The sequence below is a fragment of the Eleutherodactylus coqui genome, chromosome 2 (genome assembly GCF_035609145.1).
Source record: "Eleutherodactylus coqui strain aEleCoq1 chromosome 2, aEleCoq1.hap1, whole genome shotgun sequence".
In the NCBI taxonomy this organism is placed as follows: Eukaryota; Metazoa; Chordata; class Amphibia; order Anura; family Eleutherodactylidae; genus Eleutherodactylus; species Eleutherodactylus coqui.
In genome coordinates, this window is record NC_089838.1 from 1,481,909 (window position 1) to 1,509,486 (window position 27,578).

Consider the following 27,578-nt stretch of genomic DNA (forward strand, 5'->3'; position numbering starts at 1 on the left):
CTGCAAAACTGCGTGATACCTAGAGACTCAACTCTGTATTCAAACTCTATACCCCTCATAGCAACACAACAACAAACCCAAATAAAATTTACGACATATTCGCCAATTTTTACACCTCCCTCTACCAGGAGCATAAGGGAGGAAGCGAAAGCCAAAGGAACGAATTTCTGGAGGCACTTCCAATCCCCGTTATCTCTAAAGAGCAGAGGGATGTACTAAACGTCACCATCTCTAACGAAGAAGTAGCGGAAGCCATAGATAACTTAAAACCGGGAAAAGCCCCAGGCCCTGACGGTCTTACAGCCATATATTATAAAAAATACAAAGACTCACTAATTGGGCCCCTAAGAGAAATGCTCCAAACTATAATGGAAGGCCAAATTCCACCAAAAGAATTCCTGAACTCTAACCTCACAGTAATACCCAAAGCAAATAAAGATCCGTTGTCCCCAAAAAACTACAGGCCGATATCGCTCCTAAATTTGGATTACAAACTTTTCACTAGTATATTAGCAAAACGATTAAACCAACTCCTCCCAAAATTAGTACATAAGGATCAGGTAGGTTTCATCCCGCAGAGACAAGCACCGGACAACATCCGAAAGGTTCTAATCATCATAGATCAAGCCCAGAGGTACAACAGTCAGCTTTCCCTTCTAGCGCTGGACATTGAGAAGGCTTTTGATTCCTTATCCTGGGACTATCTTTTTAAGCTGCTGAGACGGATGGGTTTTGAGGGAGAATTCCTACAGGCAATAAAATCCTTATATTCCCTACCAACCACCCTACTTAAATTACCAACCACTAAAGAAACCCCAATTCCAATTAAGCGAGGCACCCGACAGGGATGCCCGCTTTCCCCGGCACTTTTTGCACTTGCCATGGAGCCATTAGCAATTGCGATAAGAAAGAACCCAAACATAAGAGGAGTTGCCCTCGGAAGCAATGAATATAAACTGAGCATGTTTGCAGATGACATGTTGCTTACAATCACCCAACCCCTAATATCGCTACCTAATTTAATGAACCTACTGGATAAATGGGCAAGTCTGACGGGACTAAAAGTAAATGCGGATAAAAGCGCCATATCCCATATAAACACACCCTCACCACTAATAAAATGAATAGACTTAAACTTTGGCTTCAAACAGCTCCAATACATTCCATATCTGGGAATTAACCTGACCCCCTCACTGTCCACATTATATAAATGTAATTACCCCCCCCCCCCCCCCCCCCAATAAAAAAAACTAACTGCGGAACTAGATAAATGGGATGATCCAATGCTGTCATGGATAGGCAGGATACATGCGATAAAGATGAATGCCCTGCCACGACTACTCTACTTATTCCGAACCCTCCCTATCCCCATCCCGAATGAGGCACTGAACAACTTTCAGAAACGCATCTTCAAGTTTATATGGGCTAACAAGCGGCATAGAATAAAGAATAAAATCATGTACTACCACAAGAGTCGGGGAGGACTCTCGGTCCCTAATTTAAAGAAATACTATACAGCGGCGAGACTAGCACAGTGGATTGAAACCCTCGGGGGAGCAAAAGCACCCCTCTGGGTCAGCATGGAAGAAGCCAAATTATACCCTTACACCCCCAGGGAACTGACCTGGTCTAGAGGTACTATAAAGGCAAATCTTTTGGAGAAGAGCCCCCTCTCATATCACTCAATGCGGATCTGGAGAGAGACTAGACAAGCATAAACTGTCAACTAGCCCATCCAGACTACTACCAATAATAACAAACGAAAAGTTCCCCCCTAGTAAAGATCTAGTGCACTTCCAATGGTGGAAAATAAACGAAGTTACAAATGTACACCACTTGGTAGAAAATTCAAGGCTACTGACGATAAGCCAATTTAAAGCTAAATTCAATCCCCCCATATCGGAAAACTTCAGAATTAATCAAGGCTACCATTTTTTGAACTCACTCAAGCTTCCACAGACCTTCCCGGACTTGACCACATTTGAGAGAATGTGTCTGAGGGACCCAATGAGAAAGGGCTCCTTGGCCCTGATCTATAATATTCTGAACACACCAGATGGGGAGGGAAGATTACCATATATGGAAAAATGGGGAAAGGATTTAAATATAGAGATGGCGCCGGAAAAATGGAGGCAGTGTTGCGAGACAATTGCAAGGGGGAGCCAACAGGTGTCTCTGATGGAGACATCCATAAACATCCTCCACCGAACCCACCTGGTACCGAGTAGACTACACCAAATTCACCAATCAGTCTCACCCCTCTGCTTTAGAGGCTGTGCGGAGGTAGGCACCCAAGTCCATGTCTGGTGGACATGCCCAGTAGTGAAGAGGCTATGGGCACAGGTTCATAGGCTCATACAGAGACTATTTATAGGTCCCCTGCATAGGTCTCCAACAGTGCTTCTCCTCGGCGACCGACAACCGGGTGTCAGATACCGGGCACATAAGCTGATCCAGGTGATTTGTATGGCAGCGAGAATTCATATCGCATCCAGATGGAAGCAAAGAACTTTGTCCTTTCAGGAAGTTATGGAAAGAGTCTCCCGGATTGCACTATATGAAAGATTACATGCAATAGGGACGGACACACTAGAAAAATACGAGGAGGTCTGGGAACCATGGATAAACATGGTAGATATACCGGGATTCCGACACGTCCTCCAGTCGACCTAAAAACATCAACTGGGACACGAAAGAAGGGAAAGGGGAAAAAAAAAAAAGAGAGAAGACCACAGGATTTGGAGTAGAAATGAGTGACGACCAAAGCTGAATGTAGTTAATGTTTATTGGTTTAAAGGATAACATTTATGAATAAACATAGAATATCAGTTAGATAATTTAATTGCAATTAAAGAAAACAAGAATCAGCGCCTACTCACACAAAGCGATTTTCAAAAGGTGTGAGATACTTTTTGTGTACTCACCTGGTGCTCGGCCAAAACTCCTGTCCAGGAGATTGACCGGCACCTTATATCCGAGTTGGCTTGTAGCGTCCCTGGAGTCCCGAATCCGATCACCGGAGAGCGTCTCTGGGGTTTACAGCCGTGACCGGCTGTTTATATAACCTCTCGTATCAAATGGAAAAATTTCCCCCGCGCTCGTGGGTTCCAGCAGAGATAGAGGACACAATGTCCGTAAATAACTTTAAATGGTTTATTAGTTCGTTTGCTACGCGTTTCTGCGGGCTTACCCGCTCTCTTCAGGCCAAGGTGATGAGGAGGAGGAGAGGGAGCAGAGTGTGAGGAAGGTGATGATGAGGAGGAGGAGAGGGAGCAGAGAGTGAGGAAGGTGATGAGGAGGAGGAGAGGGAGCAGAGTGTGAGGAAGGTAATGAGGAGGAGGAGAGTGTGAGGAAGGTAATGAGGAGGAGGAGAGTGTGAGGAAGGTGATGAGGAGGAGGAGAGTGTGAGGAAGGTGATGATGAGGAGGAGAGTATGAGGAAGGTAATGAGGAGGAGGAGGAGAGTGTGAGGAAGGTAATGAGGAGGAGGAGAGTGTGAGGAAGGTGATGAGGATGAGGAGGAGGAGGAGAGGGAGCAGAGTGTGAGGAAGGTAATGAGGAGGAGGAGAGGGAGCAGAGTGTGAGGAAGGTAATGAGGAGGGGGAGAAGGAGGAGCAGAGAGGGAGGAAGGTGATGAGGAGGAGGAGGAGAGGGAGCAGAGAGTGAGGAAGGTAATGAGGAGGAGGAGGAGAGGTAGCAGAGTGTGAGGAAGGTAATGAGGAGGAGGAGGAGAGGGAGCAGAGTGTGAGGAAGGTAATGAGGAGGAGGAGGAGAGGTAGCAGAGTGTGAGGAAGGTAATGAGGAGGAGGAGGAGAGGGAGCAGAGAGTGAGGAAGGTAATGAGGAGGAGGAGAGGGAGCAGAGAGTGAGGAAGGTAATGAGGAGGGGGAGAAGGAGGAGCAGAGAGGGAGGAAGGTGATGAGGAGGAGGAGGAGAGGTAGCAGAGAGTGAGGAAGGTGATGAGGAGGAGGAGAGGGAGCAGAGTGTGAGGAAGGTAATGAGGAGGAGGAGAGTGTGAGGAAGGTAATGAGGAGGGGGAGAAGGAGGAGCAGAGAGGGAGGAAGGTGATGAGGAGGAGGAGGAGAGGTAGCAGAGAGTGAGGAAGGTGATGAGGAGGAGGAGGAGAGGGAGCAGAGTGTGAGGAAGGTAATGAGGAGGAGGAGAGTGTGAGGAAGGTAATGAGGAGGAGGAGAGTGTGAGGAAGGTGATGAGGAGGAGGAGAGTGTGAGGAAGGTGATGAGGAGGAGGAGAGTATGAGGAAGGTAATGAGGAGGAGGAGGAGAGTATGAGGAAGGTAATGAGGAGGAGGAGGAGAGTGTGAGGAAGGTAATGAGGAGGAGGAGAGTGTGAGGAAGGTGATGAGGATGAGGAGGAGGAGGAGAGGGAGCAGAGTGTGAGGAAGGTAATGAGGAGGAGGAGAGGGAGCAGAGAGTGAGGAAGGTAATGAGGAGGAGTAGGAGAGTGTGAGGAAGGTAATGAGTAGGAGGAGGAGAGGGAGCAGAGTGTGAGGAAGGTAATGAGGAGGAGGAGGAGAGGGAGCAGAGTGTGAGGAAGGTAATGAGGAGGAGGAGGAGAGGGAGCAGAGAGTGAGGAAGGTAATGAGGAGGAGGAGGAGAGGGAGCAGAGTGTGAGGAAGGTAATGAGGAGGAGGAGGAGAGGGAGCAGAGTGTGAGGAAGGTAATGAGGAGGAGGAGGAGAGGGAGCAGAGTGTGAGGAAGGTAATGAGGAGGAGGAGAGGGAGCAGAGAGTGAGGAAGGTAATGAGGAGGAGGAGAGGTAGCAGAGAGTGAGGAAGGTGATGATGAGGAGGAGGAGAGTGTGAGGAAGGTGATGAGGAGGAGGAGGAGAGGGAGCAGAGTGTGAGGAAGGTAATGAGGAGGAGGAGGAGAGGGAGCAGAGTGTGAGGAAGGTAATGAGGAGGAGGAGGAGAGTGTGAGGAAGGTGATGAGGAGGAGGAGGAGAGGTAGCAGAGAGTGAGGAAGGTGATGAGGAGGAGGAGGAGAGGGAGCAGAGTGTGAGGAAGGTAATGAGGAGGAGGAGGAGAGTGTGTGAAATGATAAGGCCCCCTGTCCACGGCCATGACGGAATATCACCAGTGTGAGCACTAAGGCCCCCTGTCCACGGGCGTTGTGGTATCCCACAGCGAAGCTCCACTGCAGGAGTCGCCGCCCGGGAGCAGGAGCTGCCGACGAATCTGCATCGGTCAGCCTAATCTGATAGATAGGCTGACCGCGGAGAATGGGGGCAATTTGCAGCATGCTGCGAGCGGAGAATCACAATGATTCTGCGCTCATGGACAGGTGCCGGCGCTTTCCATAACAATGCTATGCAAAGCTTCGGACGGCGTGATAAACCGCCAGCGAAATCATTGCCGTGGGCAGCGGGCCCAACCGGTCTCAGCGGGGAGCCTATCTCAGCACCAAGAATCGCGGCACTCTGCGATTTAGATCCCGCGAGCAGAGAATCGCTATGATTCTCCGCTCGTAGACGCCACGGCTGCGCTTTCCATAGTAATGTAGTCACTGTGTTACCCGAGCCTGGATTATCGCCATGGGCAACGTAATGAACAATCACCTGTAAACAGGTAGCCTAAAGGAGAAAAAAATGCTGTGATAAGCCACGCCCCCTTAACCATGACCGGTATTTTTTTGAGACAAAGCTATCACCGGCAAAGATTCCACTTTCTGGCAGGAGAAAGATGCGCCATATTTATGAAGGGGCTGTCTACCGCTGTGAAGCACATTGTATCTTAAAGGACTTGTGTCACGAAATAAAGTCCTTCCCTATCCACGGGATATCGTATAACTATCTGACTGATCCCATCACTGGGACCACACCTTCCATCACAACAGGGTCCTGAATGCCCCTCAAAGCACAGAGCGGTGGTCACCCATATGCACTGCCCCTCCATTCATTTCAATGGGGCTGCCTCACCTGGCGGAGTGCTTGAACCTTCGATCTCCGGCAGTCCATGTGTAGTGAATGGAGTGGTGGCCGGCATGCGGACCTAATGCTCAGTTCATTCGAGGGCCTTCAAAACTTCAGTTTTTATGAATAGTGAAGGTCTCGGTGGTTGGCGCTCCATTGATCAGATACTAGGTGTTAAAGGGGTTTACCAGAATTATTCCCTAATCACAGGATAACTGGCTGATCATTGAGACCCCGCCGATCTGGAGAACGGGACTCCTGTGTCCTTACAAGGCTCGCTTAGTCCCCAGTAGTAATGTCACTGACTAGAGCGCTGGGTGCAGATGTGTAGGCACCTCTCCATTCATCTCAATGGGGCTGACATGCCGGGGGGTGTAGCACACAAAAGCAACATGCTGGATGCATCTTATCTTGGGTAGAAGGTGGAGCTCATTTCTGGGAAGAGGCATTCTAAGTTTGCATACTGCATGAACGATGATCTGATTGCTGATCAGTATGTGCGGGGCAAGTAGCAGGCATCGTTTGCCCCACATTCGTCCCGTCTACGGCCTAATTCCCACGGGCGGATTTCCGCAGTGTTTCCCCGCAGCTATTAAGTTCTATTTAACTTAATAGCACTAAGCATCCATAATCACCCGCGGCACGTTCTATTTGCCGCGGGTGTACGCGTGGATGGCTTCCATTGCAGTCAATGGAAGCCGTCCGTCATGCTATCTTCTGGTGTAGCACAGCGGAAGATAGCGTGAAAATACTTCCCCACCCGCTGACGCCCTCGATGTCGATGGATAAAGCAGTTCTGATTTTTTTTAAAGGGGGGAGGAAAAAACGAAAATGGAAAAAAAAGGGGCCGTGTCATTAAGGGGTTAAAGTGCATCTGTGTATACTTAAATTAGGTGTGTATGCAATGCATACAATGTTTGTCTGACTTCCACTTCAGAGATGGGCTGACATATTTCTTTTTCGAAGACTTATGAATGCAGCATGCGGTCATCAGCATTCGAATAATATAAAAAGGTCCCATTTTCTCAAATCAAATTGGAGGCTTTGGAGAAAGAAAGAGGATGTTTCATATCTGTCAGACCCCTAGAAGGGAGGGGATATTGTGGTGGTGGGATGAGGAGGTGTCATGCCTGTCGGTCTACTGGAGAAGACGCTCTATCTTAGCACTGCTTGACTCCCCCCCCCCATTGTTAGCTCAGATGAGTTGACTTCCCAGTGATGTTCCAGGGTAGGGTTGGAGCGAAGGAGTCAGATAGCCCCGGGATAGAAAGCTAGGAAAGGGTTAATGGGGAAGGTTAGGGATGTGCTGGAAGGTGGAAGGTAAAGTGTAGTGATTGGTGGGTAGAGAAGTAGGTGGATGGGGGGGCGGGGGTTATTTAAGGAGGTAGACGAGGTGAGCGCCATCTTTGGAAAAGAAGAAAGTGAAGACTGAGACTTACACTTACAGTAGTGGCCAGGGGAGGTTGGGAGTGGAGAAGCGGTTACGGGAGCTCCGGGTGGCAGCAGATGTGCCTGGTGCGGACTGGCTGCAGGCTCAGATGGCGGCAGTGCTGGGCAGTGGAGCTGGAGAGGCTGGAGGTCATTGGGTGCAGGAGTGGAGGTTCTGGTGTACCTGGCCGCCGACGCGGCTCATCGAGTATGACGTCACCCCACCGACTCCTTAGTTCCTCCAGGGAATCTTGGAGCAACATCTCCCTCCCTAAGCCTCACAGCAGAGAGGCGTAGCTCAGGAGGAATCAGATGCAGCCGCTGGCAGGCATGGTGAGCAGGACACCCCACTACTATCAGGGGTCGGGGCCTGTGGTGCTGGCTGGCAGGGAACAGCCTAGAGGTATGGACGTCTTCCTTGGCTATGTACCAGCTGGGGGAGCATCTAGGAGGTGGATACTGTTCAGAAAAACGGCTGCCAGGACTGGAGGGCGAAAGTGGAGGTGGGTGGAGCTACAGTACAGTGACCCCTGTGGGAGAAATGGCGGACCGGGTCACAGATCGGAGGAGCTGGGGATGCTGTGCAGAGGTCTGGAGTTGATGGTTGGTGAAAGAGACAGGATGGACCCGCTGGGAGCGGCACTGCTAGGTTGCAGTCAGTGGTAGTCGTTCCTCCTTCGCGGATGGAATCACTGAACTACACTTCCCAGCATCCCTTAATTAATGTGAAACATGTTTTACAAACTTAGACCTCATAGGACATCTATAGAGTGGAGACAATCTCAATGGACTAATAAATATAGGGTCAGATGACTCTACAACACGTTATATGTAAAAGGAGAAGGAGGCCCCTCTATGTGGTGCAAAGATGGGTAGTAATTAGGAGATCAGAGGAAAATAGGTCAAAGCTAATAAGTTGTGTTTTTCCTTTTACAGAGAATATCCTTTTTGCTAAACTAAAAAATGTTTAACAATTTGTGAATACGCCAAGCGAGCGTCAATATCATCTTAATATCTAGTCGGTAGTGCAATATGCACGGTCAGGTCACAGTATTGTAACCAACACCGGCAGTGTGTAGCCCATGAAGGACGTGACATATGGGCGGCGGCTTGGTAGGTATATAAGGCTGTGATAGGCTGCCTGCTTACACATCACTTGGCATGGATAAAAAAGTTAAAAAAAAAGGGATGATTATTGGCTTTGGCTTTCTCAGAAGGCGCAGCTTGTGAACCGCCTGCAGTCTGCTGTGGTGAAAGTGTATAGTGAGCAGACAAATGGCACCATTGGGAGTTACCAATGCGGAAACTGCGGAGCACCATGGGCCATGGATGTGAGAGGTGAACATCTGTACGAAGGTGCACAAGGGCCGACTGATATACTACAGTGGAGCAGCTCACCATGAGCATCAACCATGGGGCTACCAGTTCAGCATATGTGGCTCCGAAGCAGATGGATGGTCACTGCAGCTACACTAACAAAGGTGCAGCAGAGGAAAAGGCTTCATTTTGCATGGCAGGATTGGAAATGGGACAATGTTGATTGTCAAAGGGTTGCCTTCTCCGATGAGTCACGTTTTCTGCTTCATCGAATAGATGGATGTTGGTGTGATAAAGTTTAGTGAACACATACTGGTGGTGGCAGCGTTATGATCTGGGGAGTTTTTTAATGGCCGCTCATCCATGTGGAGGCACTCTGAGCCGATCTGGTTATGACTCCACCCTTGCAGATCACGGATACCCATACATGCTGATTGTCTTCCCCAGGGCAGATGGGATCTTCCGGCAAGATAATGTGATGTGTCACAGGGCTAGAAGTGTCCAACAGTGGTTGGAAGAGCCCTACCAAGACTTCCAAGTACTTCTCTGGCCCCCTGATTCCTTGATCATCATGTTCGCTCTATGAATCCTTCCCCACGCACCCTCCAGCAACTGTGGGATGCAATAAGCATGGCTCAAGCTACCTTAGACGACTTACCAACACCTTAAGGAATCACTCTCAGCCCGTCTGGCTGCCGTCCATTTGGCACACAACTATTACTTTGGATATTAGCTGGTGGTGAAAATAATGTGACTCAACTCTGGTTCTTGAAGGTACAAGGACATTAGCTTAAAATGTCCCGGCTAGCAGGACCTGGAAGTGAGTGTGTGATACATACTGAAAATGATAAAAATGGTTGTATCACTGAGACCACCTGGTCAAGGTGACAGAAACAGCCTTGTTCTTCTGAAAAAACCTACCATCTTTGATCTCTGTCACTCTGAACCTGTGTCACACCACCACCCGCGACAAGAGGAAAGTTACATAATGTTTGGTACATACGATTTCATGGCTGAACGTGCCCAGTGCGATCACGGGCATCTTGTTTCCATCGTTGAGGAGAACACGGGAGTTTTTGTGAAGTTGGCCGCCATCACTTGTCTCTGGAGCTGCTGACATGTTCTGTGATTCTGGTGCCCTGGGGATTAATTCTGTGCTTAAAAGTCGCAGGATGGTAGCGGGGCGTGGTCACAGGTGGGAGGCCCAGGATAGCGGGTGTGGTCACAGGTGTGAGGCCAAGGGTAGCGGGGGTGGTCACAGGTGTGAGGCCAAGGGTAGCGGGGGTGGTCACAGGTGCAAGGCCCAGGATAGCAGGGCATGGTCACAGGTAGGAGGCCCAGGATAGCAGGGCATGGTCACAGGTGGGAGGCCCAGGATAGCGGGTGTGGTCACAGGTGCGAGGCCCAGGATAGCGGGTGTGGTCACAGGTGTGAGGCCAAGGGTAGCGGGGGCGTGGTCACAGGTGGGAGGCCCAGGAGAACCTGTCAGGTGCTAATAAGGATGTAAATTCTCCCTGACAGCATAAGGAAACTTGATCTTCTTTGGAAAAAATGGTGACAAAAAATTCAGAACATACTTCGGGGAGAATTCCGTTCGTTTCTCATAGCTACTTATATAATGCCTGGAGCACATGAAGAGCAGTGAATTACTTGCAGAAAAGCAGAAGCCATTAACCCCAGAAAGGGCAAATCAAGCAGTGAAAATAATAAGCCAGATAGAGATGAGGGATAAACGTATTAAGAGGCGGACAACCAAGACTTCAAGAACTTCTCTGGCCCCCTAATTCCCCAGACTTCAACCCAATTGAGCCTCTGTGGGACCATCTTGATCGTTGCGTTCGCTCTATAGATCCTCCCCCATGGCCCCTCCAGCAACTGGGATGCATTGCAGACTGTATGGCTCCAGATACCTGAGACGACCTACCAGCACCTTATTAAGTTACTCCCAGCTCTTCTGGCTGCCGGCTGTGTGGCACACGGCTGTTACTCGGGATATTAGCTAGTGGTCAAAATAATGTGACTCAACTCTAGTTCTTGAAGGTTCTGCTGCCCCTAGTGGACACATTAGCCTAAAATGTCCCTGCTAGCAGGACCTGGAAGTGAGTGTGTGATACATACTGAAAAATGATTTATTAGAGATTCTGTTAGGTTGTGTCACCGAGACCACCTCTGTAGGGTGACATACGCAGCCTTAAAGGAGTATTCCAAGACTGGAAATAAAAGCTCCTACTGTAATAAAATACAGTAATACGTTTTTGAATGCTCCTCCCCAACGTCTTCAGTGCTGCTCTTCAAGTCCTCTGCTGAGTTTTGGCCATACTGACATGTCACAGGGTACGGTGGGCCATTTATTCCCAGATAGATCATGTGGTGTCGTGTGTGTTCAGTAGGGACAGAAGCTGCTATATACTATCTATATTTAGGTTGTACTGTTCTATGGCCATAGGAAGCTGGAAAACAACCGTCCAGCTTCAACAACAAGAGTCCAGCTTCACTAAAAACCTAAAAATGGCCACCGCAACCGAGTAAACATATGTTAATATCACCTCAAGTATATGAAATAGAGAGGATTTCCAAACCAAGGCTATCAAGCCTCTGACTCACTACAATATGGCCAATTTTAATATTTTCTTAGTAGAACCCCCCTCCCTTTAAGCAAGTAGCTCCGCCCCCCCTCCCCGTACCAAGCCCCCCCCCCCTCCACCCTCCACTGGCCTTAGAGTAGTAACCCTGTAAATAAAATAAGATGCAGATAATCTCTGCCCTAACTAGTCGGGTTACACCAATTCTTCTACAGGACTGCACTCACATTTTGGGCAACATCCTCATGTTTGATTGTTTCTCAAAGTGTGGTCTAGTGACAGCCCGAATCAACCTTCACGTTCTCAGATCTTACATCAGATATTTCCAGTATCGAAGAATTTGATTGAGATCGTCAGTAGCTTTCATGTCTCCTGGACTGAGTTGGAAGTGAAAAAAACCTGGTCAAATTATTAAAACACATGCAGAATAAACTGGTGTAATGTAACAGGAAGTTGTAGTCGTAGTCAGCCATCTCGGAGGCCATGGGCACCGGGCTTGGTCACCCGGTCACTGAGCATCCAAAAAAGTAAAAGATAGAACTCTCAAACATTTCTGCATCTCCAGTATTATGTATGTTATACCAAATGGTGGATTTACATACAGGGGGTTTGGGTGGCTGACCAGGGCTCAAAGTTCCTGGGGGCCCATGTCCATCCAAACTGCCCACCAACTGAACACTGACAAATTTGATGGGGGGAGGGAATTATGTCCAACCACACTAAGTCTGATTATGTAATTCCCCAATGAACTTACTATCCGTATGGCTGGAGGCCTAGTCCTTGTCACGTGACGCCAACTCTCTAACTGGACCCTCAGAATGATATGCATTAGAATTAACGGAGATGAGTCCAGTGATAGTTTAGTAATCTGAGAGAGTGCAGATTACTAAACTATTAGTATTAGATTACAAGGGGGGCACTATGAACTAATAAGGACACTATTACCTTGTGGGGGGTACTATGGTGGCATTCTTGCTTTGTGAGGTCACAAAGGGTGAATTTCTACTGTGTCATAGCAAAAAGGGGACACAAAGAGGGCAGTATTACAGAATGGGGGCACAAAGAGGGCAGTATTACAGAATGGGGGCACAAAGAGATGACTGTGAAGTAATGGGGCCCACGAGTGGAGAACTAACTAAAAAGGGCTCAAAAGGGATACTATTAACTAATGGGGGCACTATGGTGGCATTATTATTATTGTGTGGTAGCACAAAACGAGAAATGTAGATCTGTAGGAGCACAGAGAGGATATTATTACTGTGTAGGGAGCACTGAGGGATTTGGTTTGTTTTTTAATACTAATAGTGGATATGGGTTTTTTTCTACCAGAGACAAACAAAAACTTTTTTTCTGGTACCGTATCTATGTAGTGAGCTGGGTCCTGTTATGGAATCTGCGTAGTGAGCTCTGTTCTGCTACTGTATCTACATAGTAAATTTGGTTCTTTTACCATATGTATATAGTAAGTGTCATGCAGACTATGTGGAATCCACCTTGCCCCACACACCGATTTGGCTGTGGGCTAACTGAGCTGGCTGCTTCTGCGAAAACTCGTTTTTCATGCTTAACCCCTCCAAGTGGGTTACCAGCTTTGCTGCGGGTTCCCAAAGCTGCCACAAGCACATATAGTCCCACGCTGCCCTGGGCCAAGGTGTGCTACCTGAAAGTCTGAACAGGTGCATAGTTGAGGCAGGCTTGAATCAGAGCTGTCAGTAGAGGCGGCAAACGAGTTCCAAGCTGAAGGTTGGGGAGGCAGCAGACAAAGGCAGAGTCCAAAATACAAAGCTGAGGTCAAGGATCACAGAAGTCAGAATAGTCAAAACTAGCAGAGGTGAGAACTAGAGATAAGCGAGCATGCTTGTCCGAGCTTGATGCTCGGTTGAGCATTAGCATACTCGGAACCTCTCGTTACTCGACTGAGCAGCAGGCAGTGCTCGGATGCTCGATCAAATTTCAAGAGAGAGAGAAAATAAAATGCTCGAGTCTTCGGCGGATCTATTGAAAAATGCTCGAGTCTCTCATTGACTTCAATGGGGTTCGTTACTCTAAACGAGCGCTCGAGTATTACAAAAAGTTTGACTCTAGTAACAAGCACCCGAGCATTTTTGTGCTCGCTCATCTCTAGTCAGAACCAGGAACACATGAACTGGGGCTTTGTCACAATAGTAGGAGCCCACCTGTTTAGGTATCCACCCTAGGGGAGCTGATATAGCAGGTACAAGAATGTGGTTGGTGGGAAGAGATTAGGGAAGCACGTGGGAGGGGGGGGGGCTGTTGTTGACCTAGAATGCCCTGCTGGGGGTGAGTAGTTTCAGCCCCCCTCATGGATGCAATCTGAAGCTCTAACTTTTTTTGACTTTTTACTTTAATGCGTTCGGTGCGTCCCTGAGGATTAAAGGATGTAAAAAGGCAATGAGGCCGTCACTAAGGGGTTAAGAATATTATTTAAATGTTAATTACATCTTAAAAACTAGAAAAATCTGATATCACTGTAATTGGAATGACCCGAAGAACAAAGTTCCTAAGGAATTGTTACTGAACACTGTAAAGACTAAGCCAACCAAAAACTTTTGAAATTTCCCCCCAATTAGAGATTTTTCAAAGTTTTTTCATGCATTATATGGTACAATTAAAAAATACAACTCGTCTCGCTAATCAAGTCTTCACATGGCTATATCAATGGGAAAATGAAAAAACAAGTTATGGCTCCTGAAAAGCAAGGACAAAAAATGAAATAAAAAATGAGAAATCTCTGGTCCTAAAGTGGTTACCGCCAACTACCTGATTACAGCCGGGCTTATACTTCAGTCCAGGCTTTTTCAGGATCGTCTCCAGCAGCCTGCGGTTGAAGTTGGATACTCCGATAGATTTCACCAGCCCGGCGCCCTTACACCGCTCCAGAGCCTGCGAGGGGAAGAACACGAGTGCCCCAGGAGTAATCAGGAGGACAGATTTGGATCTTGTGTTCAGAAAATTCAATGAACTAATCAAAAGCACAAACCCAGCTGTCAGTGCACACTGCTGGGATTAGATTCTTATTTTAGTCTATTATGACATATATAAAAAGAGGCCTCAGGCCAGCAGAGCCGAGCGTGTGATTGTGTAACAGTCAATGGAATCTGTCCATGAAAGTCATAATCCTCAAACAATCCGTAGAGAAGTGTACAGTCTGTGCTCATAGCATTCTGAAGGGATTAGGATCGGGGGTCCCATATGGAGGGTTCCTTATAGTGGAATATAATAGCCTCCGCCATCAATACATTTTGGATATGTTCCCCAATGACCGTACCAATGGTCCTTGCTATATCAGTTACTTTATAATATTGCTCACATCGCACTCGCATAGTGCTTATGTCACATCCAATCTGGACTCACTGGATGGAAAAACCTGGAAGACTCACGGGCTGTGAACAAACAGACTGCCAGTGCACACAAAACAGTGGTAAGCAATAAAGAAAACATGCCAGGGAACACTGCCCATATAAAGCCTTTACCCAGGGAAGGGATCTGCCTTTACGCAGATAACCCATCCTAACAAGGGCGAACCTGACCACGTACCTAAGCCACTAGCAGATCTTATGTGGGATAGGAGAACAAGATATCAACAATAGTAAGTTCACTGCTTAGCTTAGTGTAGAATCAGGAAAACAGGAGATCCTGTGTAGTGGCCCAGCGGGTCCTACAGAACACTCACAGCACACTTGGTCTGTCACACCTGTCTATATGCTGTCCATGGATATAGAAGGTGTCGTCTGTAGGAGAAACCCTGTGTCTCCCCTTCTTCTCTAAGCCTAGAGCTTAACACTGAAGTCAGCTGGTCTCCCATTGGCTGATAATCAGATTCAATTTCACTGGTGCAAAGTCCAAGGGCGGGAAAGCCACAACATAAGTCCCTATGCAACAGTGGGAGGAGTCCAGAAAATGCGGGAAAGTAACAGAGGAGATAAAAGGGAGTGACAGTGAGCAGTTAGGAGACTCAGCCAGGTGTGAGAGAGGAGAGGTTGCAGTCAGTCGAGTTGGAGGGGTGGAGGTATACGTACCAGAGCAGCCGGTGGTCTGTTCTCTGCATACAGCTCATTTGGTCTGCCATGGGGCTTTCAGCTGAACACAGTGTAATCTGCGCTCCCGTGGAGAACATAGCATGCGGTCCTTTTAATCTTCTCTCCGGCCGAACAATGGATTTAATGTGCACCTAAAAATCATTGTGCGGCCGAAAAGTAAACAATGGTAGCATTTACACTAGAGATGAGCGGGCACACTGGTCTGAGCTTGATGCTCGATCGAGTATTAGGGTACTCAAGATGCTCGCTACTCGAGTCAAGCACCACGCGGTGCACGAGTAAATTTAATTTCCCCTCCCTGCATGTTTAGCGCCATTTTTTAGCCACTAAACATGCAGGGAAGGCATTACCACTTTCTGCTGTGATGTGCCAACCCACTGAGTGGGTGAGCTGATCAGGTGACCGCCGAGTATTTAAACTGGTGCCGCCCGCGGCTCGCCTCAGACGCATGCTGGCAGAGGTTAGGGAAAGTGCTGCTGAGATAGGGAAAGTGTTAGTGTAGGGAGCGGTTAGGCAGGGATCCTGACTTCAAGAACCTAACAGTTCTTTTTAGCGCTACTCCTCATTGTGTGCATTAGCATTTTGGCTGGCTGGGACCAGTAGTGCACCAATTTTTTTGTTCAAGCATCCCAGCTGTATCCTGCCTACTGGTAGAGGTTTTATGCAGCTTACTGCCAGGGGTGTACACACAGTACAAAGGAATTTACCATTTTTAATTTACATTTTTTTCTGGCCTTCATCAGAGTCTATAAAAGCTACTATTCTCTGTGTGCGGTGAATTAGCCGTAGTTCTCATCACTACGCACTGGGTTAATTTTTATCTGGGCCTGTGCAGAGTATCTCACATCTACCATTCTTTGTGTGCGGTGAATTAGCCCCAGGGATCAGCGGTATCCATTGACTAAATTTTTTCTGTCCCTGCTCTATCCTTTATCCTACATGATGAAGAATAGGGGTAAGGGTCGAGGCCGAGGACATGGATGTGGGCATCCTGATGAGGGTGTGGGCAGAGGCCGAGGTCTTGGGTGGGGTGAAACAGTGCCTGCTGCTGAGATATTGGTAGAGCGCCACGTATCTCCACTCCCCAGCTTCATGTCACATTTTGCAGGTCCGCGTGGTAGACCATTATTAAAAGCACAGCAGTGCGATCAGCTGCTGACATGGATAGCGGATAACGCCTCCAGTACTTTATCCACCACCCAGTCTTCCACGCAGTCCACTCATGCCACCCAAGGGAATGCACCTCTGAATCCTCAGGCTGCTCCTTCTTCCTCCCAGCCTGGTCACTCCAGGAAAAGGAGAGATTATGATGAACAGGTATACACCCAAGAACTCTTCTCGGGTCCCTGCCCTGAGTCTAAAAAAACAGTTCCACAGCCACATGAGGAGTTTGTCGTGACCGATGCGGAAAATGTGGAACTTTCACAGACTAGGGGGGATGAGGCTGGGGACTTCCAATTACTGTCTCAAGAGCTACTTGTGGATGAGGATGACGAGACAGAGTTGTCTGTCAGTGAGGTTGTTGTTAGGGCAGTAAGTCTGAGGGAGGAGCAGACTGAGGATTAACAGGAAGAGCCGCTGGACGATGAGGTGACTGACCCCAGCTGGGTTGCAAAGCCAACTGAGTACAGGGCTTCAGAGGGGGAGGCAAGGGCAGCAGCAGAACAGGTTGGAAGAGGCAGTGGGGTGGCCAGGGGTTGAAGCAGGGCCAGAGCAAAGAATCCACCAACTGTTCCCCACAGCACCCCCTCACGGCAAGCCTCCGTGCAAAGGGCTAGGTGTTCGAAGGTCTGGAGGGTTTTTAGTGAGAGTGTGGATGACCGACGAACAGTGATGTGCAACCTGTGCCGCACCAAGATCAGCTGGGGAGCCACCACTACCAGCCTGACCACCAGTAGCATGCGCACGCATATGATGGCTAAGCACCAGACGAGGTGGAACGAAGGCCATTCACCCCCTGCGCGTCACACCACTGCCTCTTTCCCAGTGTCACAGATGCTCCCACCCTCCGGACACTGCAACAGTGCTTCTAGCTGCCAGTGCACCAACTGCTGTGCGACGTGCCCACGCGCTGGAATTCTACATTGCACATGTTGGCCAGGCTGTACAACAGCATAGAGCCATTGTAGAATACCAGCTGCAACATGGCCGGAGGAGTGGCAGTCAGCCTCTGCAGTTCTTAACAGAGGAATGGGCATGGATGGCAGACATCTGTCAGGTCCTTGGAAACTTTAAAGAGTCTACACAAATGGTGAGCAGCGACGCGGCCATTATCAGCGTAACCATCTTGCTGCTTTGCCTGTTGAGAAGTTTGCTGGTAAGCATAAAGGCCGGTTAGAACAGGGGATTGGGGAAGACAGTATGTCGCTTGATAGCCAAACCACCCTCACACCTGTTTTTCAACGCGTATTGCAGGAGGAGGAGGAAGTAGCATGGGTATTCTGCAGAGGGTACCCATGCTACTTCCCTCACATCTGTTCAGCATGTAACCCAGGAGAAGAGGCAGTGGTGTGTCCCACAGGCGGTGATTGTCCTTGGTTGCAGGTAGTGTGGTGCTTAGCTAAGGTGTGCCAGCGCGTGTGCCTTGCTGATTATGGTCTGTCCCAAGTAAATTGTTAAGGGGGGGGGGGGGGGGTGACCGCCCGGCTCTTGCCCACAATTTGGCTTAATAGTGGGACCTGGGAGCCTCAGATGCACCCAGCCTCAGATGCACCCATGCATGCTGCCCTGCTCTTCCCTATCCGTTCCTGTGGTGTTTCCATAACTTTCTGATGTTTTCAGGTGATTCACACAAATGCTTGAGTCGCCCATTGACTACAATGGGGTTCGTTACTCAAAATGAGCTCTCAAGCATTATGAAAAGTTCGGCTCAAATAACCAGCACCCGAGCATTTTGGTGCTCGCTCATCTCTAATTTACATGCAACGATTAGCCCTTAAAAGCCATTGTTTGAGCAAATTTTGAGCAATAATCATTGCATGTAAATGGGCCTTTAAAATGATGTGTTGCAAGTTGGAGGAAGAGTCTACAGATCTGCATAGTTGCAAGCACAAATGGCAGAGTTGAAAATGCAGTTAGCTAAGAAGAATTGTATATTGCTCTGGCAAGAGTAGAGGAAGCGGCTGCAAACCAGATCATCACTTTTCAGGAAAATGGTGAACTGGAGTCTCAGATAAGTGAACTCAAGGAAAACCTGGAATCGGAAAAAACTGCTTGCAGCAAAGCGAAAAACAAACAAGGGTCTTGGAAGATATACTGGACTTCAAAAAATCCCTGGAAGCACAAGTGGGGACCCGCTACAGGTGAGCTTGGATGGGGAAGCTGAAGTATAGGAAACCCAGATCCAGAAGCTGACTGAGCAGTAGAGCAAACTGAAAAGGTGGAAGAAACCTTGAAAAGGACAAACAGTCTTGGTAAAGTGAGTGTACTGGGCTGAGCCAGGAGGTGAAGGGGCTGCTGGAAGACAAGCATGACTCTGAATACAGAGTGACAAGCGTGACGCCTTAAGGAGAGCACCCAAAACAGTGGGAGCCAACCTATGGCACTCAGAGCCCTCTCTTTGGGAATGCATGCCATCGCCCCAAGCACAAACAGTCAGGTAAATGAATTCGCGGCCGCTGACGTCACCGCTAAGAGAGTTTACACGGGCAGCGTTCTGCCACATTTAGACGGGATGAGCTGTCAGGCAGAAGATGTCCGATGGCGCCTCCCAGTGATGTTGTGCTGTTATACAGGAGCAAATATCATCAGCATCACTGAAAGCGCTGCCGGCATGGAGGCGGAGCGGCTGGGGAGCGCGGGAACTCAAACACTTCTGAACAACGATGTCCCATGTAATGGCTTCTCGCTCAGCGCTTCACCTCCTATGTGAAGCATTGAGCAGGGAGCGTTTACACGGAATGAGAAGCCAGCGATAGCTTTTATGTTGACTGAGGGCTTAAATAGATGGCCGTGATTTTGACCTGTCACAGCCACATAACGGGACAAAACGAACCCATTGGTTTTGTTTTCACTAGCGCTATGTTTCTCGCAAGTAGTTAATACTATGTGTGAGAAAGATAGGGCAGGACCAATCTTCCTGCCTTTCTTTTCAAACTCGAGGGCATTGGTCCAAGGAAAAAAAACAACCGCACTCCGTAGTGGCGAATGTAGTGGCGCTCACGCCCACATGTCTGAGCTCTCGAAGTCAGCCCTTAAACGAAGTGCAAACTAATAGTGAGCATTTTTTCTGCATTTACACTGCACAATTATTGCTGAAATTCGAATGTTGAGTGATGATCATCCCATGTAAATGGCCATGTTGGCGCCTTGAGATGAATAAGTGAGATCTGGGCTGCAGTTTGGACACTCGGTTTCTAAACGGTTCGCCATCACTGACCGAGATGGTGTGGGAGGAGACACTTAGAGATAAGTGAGGAGACTTATAAGGCCATGCAAGCGCCTCTGGGAAATATATGCAAATAAGTAGGATGAAACAATACCTCTGCAGGGCCACCAATTGAAAGGTGCCCTTCCCAACCCACATCACAGGCCTCGCACTAGCCAAGCCAGAAACCTACTGCACACTGATGAGCGGCAAAAACCCAAAACAGCTGTATATGTATGGTTTTCTGGCTTTTGGTCAAATCCCAATCATTCTTATAAAGACTTGTACAAAGGGTTTGACATCGATTTGCAGGAATGCTGCCCTTCCATTGGTGGCGCTCAGAGGTATTGTCCCATCTTCCTTATCTGAATGAAAAGAAAACACGGTTGAGATGCAGCTTCAAGAGCTACAAGGAAAATTGCAGAAGGCGACAGCTTACAGACAAAGGAGTCTGAGAAGGCAAATAGACTGCAAGTGGAAATGGAAGCCCTGATTAACGATTATTGCAAGAAGAAATTAGTCAGAAGTTTGGCCTTTGTACCAGGCTGAAACAAATGGAGGAGGAGAGGAATGTGTTCCGTGAGCAACTAAAGAAAGATGGAGGAGCCAAGAAAATCTGATCAAAGCAGCTTTCAATACTTCAGCCTCAGGTGTCAGACATGGAAAAGAAAATGGAGAACGCTGTGTCCTTGGACTGTTGAAGAGCAGAAGAGAAAAATTCAAAAAGAATTAGAAGCTATAAATCAGCGGTACGAAGAAAAAGCAGCTGCTTCTGACTAACTAGAGAAGACTAAATTAGAAAATTACACTTTAGCAGGAATTAGAATATATCAGTGTGGGTCTTGATCTCCAATGTCAGATTGTGTCCAACCTGGAGAAGAAGTTTGATCAGTTGCGTGGTGAGGAGCAAACAGTGGCCAGATGGCCAGGTTATTGTTTTGGCATGTGCACTGTGATGTCTGTTACAACAGTGTGAATACTGCTGAACTGCTGCAATATAAGGCCAGTTTTTCTACAAAAACCTCACTGTGAATGTATTTCCTGAGGTGCTGCCACCCATCCTACTAAAGAAACATGGCGGTCCAAGACTGAGTGACCCCTAAGTTACCATACATGCCAACCGTAAAGCATCCTGAGAGCATTCATGTGTGGGGCTGCTTCTCATCCAAGGGAGCGGGCTCACTCACAGCCTAAGAACACCATGAATAAGGAACCTCCTCCAAGAGCAACGCCTCCCAACCATCCAGGGGCAATGTGGTGATAAATAAGGCACGACGGAGCGCCATGTCACAATTCAAAAGGGATAACCAAGTGGCTCGGTTAACAAAACATTGAAATGGCCAGGAAACTCCCCAGATCTCAATCCCTTTGAGAACCTGTGGTCAGTGCTCAAAAAGGATGGACAAACAAAAACCCAGAACTCCAATCACTGATGAGGAGGAACGGGTTGTCATCAGTCAGGATTTGTCCCACATGCTGATATCCAGCATGCCCGGGCGGATTGTAGAAGTCCTTGAAAAATAAGGGCCATAACTTTAAATATTGAGTCTTTGCCAAAACTTGATGCATTTGTCAACAAAAGGTTAAACAGTTATGAAATGCTTAGAACTGTAATTCAGTAACCATAGAAACATCCGACTAAGGCCCCCTGTCCACGGGCGTTGCGAAGTCCCGCGGCGATTCTCTGACAGATAGGCTGACCGCAGAGAATCGCAGCAATTCGCAGCATGCTGTAAATTGCCGTCCGCGAGCGGAGAATCCCAATGATTCTCTTCTGGTGGACACAGGGCCGGCGCTTTCTATAGCAACGCTATGGAAAGCTTCAGACGGTGTGATTCGTGGACAGGGGGCCTAAAAGATCTAAAAACACTGAAGCAGCATACTATGTGAAAAACAAAATTTGTGTCAGTCTCAAAACGCTTGGCCACGACTGTACCTATAAATATATACTAGAGGAATGGATAAAGCTCCCCAGAATCTACCATTAGGGGAAACTCACTACTTGCGAATTTCTAGAACTCTCAATGAACTTAATAGTCAGTACACTGGTATTATTGTACCTTGACGCCACCGAAAATGGTGGGTGCGCTGAAGTGTAAGGCTCTTTGACAGCCAGGTGATGCCCCCTGTTTGTGATTGGCTGCACGGCGCGCTCCCACTCCTCGGGCTCACAGGTCCTGGCAGCGAGTAATGACTGCGGTCACAGTTATCACTTGGGTCCTCGGCCTGTCAGCTGTGCCCCCTCAGCACTCAGCTCCGTTCTGCCTGCCGCCCTCAGCACTCCGCTCAGCATCGACAGGCTGCATAAAAGGTGCGCTGGAGGCAGTGACAGCAGGCCACTAGGGGATATTCCGTCCACTGCGACACCGGGGAGGGTAAGGGGACACCGTATGGGGAGATGGGAGTCCGCTGTTTAGCACAGAGACAGCCCAGCTCATAGTCAGAGCGGGGCCAGGAGCCGGGGAGCTGCAGCAGATGCACGCTGTAGCCAGGACAATTACAGCGGCCGCGGGAGGGGACATGGCAGTGGGACACTCATTTCCGCAGACTGTGCAACACTGATATCAGTGACACCCTCTCCTCAAGAAACCTGACTGCTCGGTGCCACCAGTGGGGATTGCCAGGACCTGTGAGCACGACACAGTGCAGGCAGCCCTGCAGCCAATCAGAAACAGGGGGCATCACCTGGCTGTCAAACAGCCTTACCCTTGACCACAGCCATCACTTCCGGTGGCATCAAGGTACAATAACTCCCAGTGTACCCTAGTGGTACCTTCAGACAACTAGAATTTTAAAGGGAAGCAGGGAAAGGACACTGGGTGTGCGGCGCTTATCCTTTGTAATTAGCTGGTTACCTGGTACAATCTGTCTGTAGCTTTGGCTGTCCAGGAACATGTGGGAGCCAATGCAACCAAAAGCTGAAGATAAGAATAAGCAGTTTTGTGGCCGGTAGTCTGCTCAGCGAAGGATTCTGTCCTGACCAGTGGAAGAGGCAACATTTCGTAACCTTTCTATATGTTCAGTGAGTTAGATCATGATCAAGCTTGGTAACAGCAAACATGGCGACCATTAAAGGTGTTGTCATCCAGCTCTCCCAGGCTTCTAAAAGGTAATTCTGTTTACTCATACAACACATAAGCAGCCATTAAAGTTACTAGGAAAGCTGGGTGTTGCAATAGCTACTAAATCAGCTATCACTCAGCTTTCCCAGATATTGCTCACTATACGTATCGGTGGGAGAGAAGCTATATAATCTATATAGTATGTCCAATTTTAGGGCTGAACGCGCCCAATCCTGTCATCAGCATCTTGTGAAGTTGTCCGTCTTCACTTGGCTCCTGCCCTGCTAACATGTGATTCTGGTTCTCTGGTGATTAGCTTTGCTTGTGAAAGTTGCAGGATGGTAGCGAGGCGTGCAGACAGGAGGCGCGTGCCCAAGAATGTGTCGGTTCTCACCCAAATCATCGCCAAGTATATGACCCTCAAGGGCAGAAGTGGTGATTGATCAGCTGCTTCAGTGTAGACTTCAGGTATTATGCCATTCACCTGGATGGTGTTGAGCGATGGGCACAGAGATACCAGGGCACAGGATGCCTCACAAGGTGTTGCAAAGAATAATCCCATTAGCCCTTGACCCTTGCCGGGTTTAACGACTTGGCGGGTCAGAGAGTTAGAAAATGTAGTTTGGGATTATTCCAGATTATCTCCAGCTGTTGGCGGTTGCAGTTGGACACATCAGTAAATTTCACCAGCTTGGCATCCTTACGCTGCTCCACAACGGGGAGGAGAAGCACATGAATACCCATGGGGGTAATTAAGCCATTACATTTGGATCTTGCTTGTGTCCAGGAAATGTGATGAATTAATTGAAAACACACACACCCAGCTGTCAGTGCACACTGCTGGGATTAGATTCCTATTTGAGCTATATTGTGACACAAATAAAGAGGCCTCAGGCCACTAGAGAGCTGGGTGTGTGGGAGACGTGGAACAGCCAATGGAATCTGTCCAAGAACGCCATAATCCGAATACAATCCCCGAGAGAAGATTGTGAAATATTTACTCTTCTGGAGAAAGGCGGAAAGGGAACACTCCAAAACTACCAATAAATTGGGGATAATGCAGTATATGGGAACGCCGAACATGATGTGGTGCCATAGTGGGAAGGCGCGGGCGACCTTCCAGCGTCTACGTTCTATATGGGCTACTGCCTCACTCCCATTACAAATGGAGATACGACTTCTAAGCACCACCATGACCCCAACTGCACTCCACACATCTAGAACATGGAGGGCGGCCGCACGGATCAACCAGTGACTGGATGTCCATCAACAGCTATGCCTCCGCTGCCTACTCAAGGTCACAGACCATGACCGGTTACCAATGAAGAAACAAGTCGCTCAAATACGCAGCCACTCCCTTCCAGACTCCGTTCTGCTGGACACATTCCATGCATCTCTCACACAAGACTGGGAAGAATCGCTTCCATCCACATTTCATGGGATGACGCCCAACTGCTGTCCTTCATCGTCACCTATGGCATCGTTTGTCACCCGATGTGCTGAAAGTAAGTCTATGGTGGGTTCCTTCCCGTGTCCCGACTGAGGCCGTTAAATGCCCCCAAGTAGACAGACGTTGCCAGCTTTCTACATAAATGATGTGGCGTGGGATGAGTGACCGTATCTTCGTCGTCCTTCTGGAGGCTGCAGTGGTTTTGCGGTCAGTATCTCTGGTGATCTCAGATGAAGGCGTGCTGATAGACATTATACAGGGGGGGTATGTGGATTGTTCCTGAAGGTCCATGGTGTTTTACTGGTTAACACTTAAAGGGGTTGTCCATCTATTAGCTGGCTGAAGCCTGTATATTGGCAGTATTCAAGCATGCCGTTTGAGCTCCTCCTAGCCTTGGCTTACAGCTGGAGGAAGCGGGATTGGGGCTGAATAGGTGAAAATAGTCCTGACTGGAATACATTAAAGGACAACAATATTACAAATGGTAGACGGTAGACGGTAGATGGGGCAGCTACAGATTTTGCATAGAGGCCAAGTAACACCTTTGCAGTAGGGCTCCATTACAGGAGTAAGCTCCTCCCAGCAGGAGGTCTAATGGAGATTTAATTTAAATATTTTTAATGGGATCTTCTGTCAACTTTCATATTTCAAGCACCTTAACCCCTTAGTGACCGGCCCGTAGTGTTTTTACGTCCTGCCCAAGTGGGCTTTATTCCCTGAGGATGTAAAAACATGTGTCCTGCAGGGATTAAAGCCACGTGGACTCAGGACGTGACAGCTCCATGCTGTCGGTGCCTGCAGGTAGCCAACAGCATGGAGCTGTCATCCTGGGCTGCGGGCAGTCCCCCCCCCCCCCCCCGGCAATGTGATCGTCGCTATCCAGTGGAAAGCGACGATCACATTAAAGTGCAAAAAAGTTTAAAAAAGTTAAAGATTCAGCTGCCCTGATGGATCGAATCCATGGGGGCAGCTAAAATTACTCACCCACGTCCTCCACATTGTCTCCCGTTGATCTGGTCCTCCCGGACCCACCGCCGCTCTTCTGCGCATGTGCGCCAGACGGATGACGTCATGTGCATGCGCCGAAGCCCAGGAGCCCCGGCAAATTTAAAATCTCCTGGCTCTCAGCTCCTGAAGGTAGCCAGGAACCAGGAGATGTCACCAATGGATAGGGGATCACAAAAAAGTTTCAAAAAGTGCAAGTTTCACCTCCCCTCCCGGTGTTCCGGGACCTGAAGTCCCCTTCTGCGCACGTCAATCATCGGGCGCATGCACAGAGGGGCTTAGGCCCCGGGAAATTTCATAATCCCTCTGCTCCTGGCTACCATGTGTAGAGGGATGTCACCGGGGATGTGATCACTGATGTCCAATGGATAACAGCGATCATTTAAAGTAAAAAAAAGTTTTAAAAAGTTGACATTTCATCTTCCTTCACGGATCATATCCATGAGGGAGGATGAAATGACGTACCTAAGGCCCACAGATTTATCTGCGGACCTTACCACAGCTTCTGTGTCACGCCCGTCGCCAAAATGGCGGACGCATGCGCAAAAGCTGTGGATTGCCAGGGTAATTTAAATTCTCCCTGGTCCTGGCTACAAAACTGAGCCAAGATTTCATGGGGGGCCGCGGTGAGCGCTTCCTGGTCACGTGTTTGCCGTTATCCAATGGATAATGGTGATCACGTAAAAGTTAAAAAAAAAATTGAAGTTTCATCTCCCCTCACTGATGCGATCGCTGAGAGGAGATGAAACTTTTTACCGGAGGCCTCCGTATTTGAATCCCGACACGATCTTCCTCCATGAACCTTCCCGGATTCTGCACATGCGATTGCCGGCAAAACACCGGACACATTCGCAGGAGGCCAGGAGCCTGGGGAACTTAAAATCTCCTTGTTACCAGCGACCAACGGTGACCGAGAGCCCGGAGCAGTGACCTTACTGAGCGGTCGCCGGTCACGTGATAAAAAGGTAGCGATCTAACAGGTTGGTCTCACATGACCGGATAGGAATTACGGATTCCGCATGCGTCTGATCCGCGGTAATACGCAGGTCAATCGCATTGGATTACACAATTCGGCTCACATTAGCGGGTTGGAATTGTGTAATCGACTCGCAGAAAACAGAACGCAGCAGGTTCTATTTTACCGCGGCTATCCGCAGCGTAGAGCCCATTGTGCTCCGTGGTCCCGGATATACCCGCTGCTCATACGCAACTACATTGTATACGGGCTGCGGGTACCGGGTCATCGCTAAGCGACGGTGCGAGAAATACAAACAAAAAAAGCTGTACAGCGCATGACCGCCTGTGTGAGGACGCAGTGATGCGCCGTACATTACGCGGCCGTACGCAGGGTCACAGCCGGGCTCACAGCTGGGATCCGCTGCGGGCCTCCGCAAGCGGATTCCACCTACGGCTGTGTGAGCCCGGCGTTATTCAGACCGCTACCTGTGATACGTATTTTATAAGAAGCCCCGGGAACGTTCGCCTTCCTGCAGCTCCAGGAGCAGCTTGTTGAGCGCCTTCTGTGTGAGACCGCCGCACCTCATCAAGCTTACACAGACTCACAGAGCGCCACTTTACACCCCATCCCTGCCGCTGGGGTCAGGAAATACCCCCAAAAAGCATGAGAGGAGGGGGGATACCCGCATTATTGCCCCATGTGCCCATCCCAGCCAGCCCCCGTAATTACCCCTGTCTGCGGACCACACAGTTCACTTTATTACGTTTATCTAAGATTTGGGGAACACTGAAATGGGCGCAGAGGGGGGGTTGGGGGGTGGGGGATTATTTTTAGGGAGTCTATTCTTATTTCATGGGTATATTCTGAACCCGGGACAAACGAGGGTATCCATTTTGGGGTGAACGTCTTCATTCCTGTGTACACTGTACAAAAAAGCAGTTTTTAAATTGACAAAATTGCCAAAAAAATGAAAATCGTAATTTTTTGCTTCTGCTTTGCTTAGATTCATTCAAATACTGTGGGGTCAAAATCCCCAGTGCACCCCTAGATGAATTCGTTAAGGGGTCTAGTTTTCAAAATGGGGTCATTTGAGGGGGTTCTTTATAGTTTTGGCCGCTCAATGGCTCTATAAGTGGGCAATGGGGCCTGGAATTTATTCCGTTGTACCCTGAAATCCAACGGGTGCTCCTTCCATTATAGGCCTAGCCATGTGTCCTGTAAGTAGATTAGGGCCACAAGGGGTATGTTGGTGAATACGACACAAACGGGGGGATCCATTTTGGGGTGAAAGTCTTCATTTATATGTGTGCTGTACAAAAAAAACTGTTTTTAAAATGACACAATTGCCAAAAAAATGAAAATCGTAATTTTTTCCTTTTGCTTTGCTTAGATTCATTCAAATACTGTGGGGTCAAAATACGCAG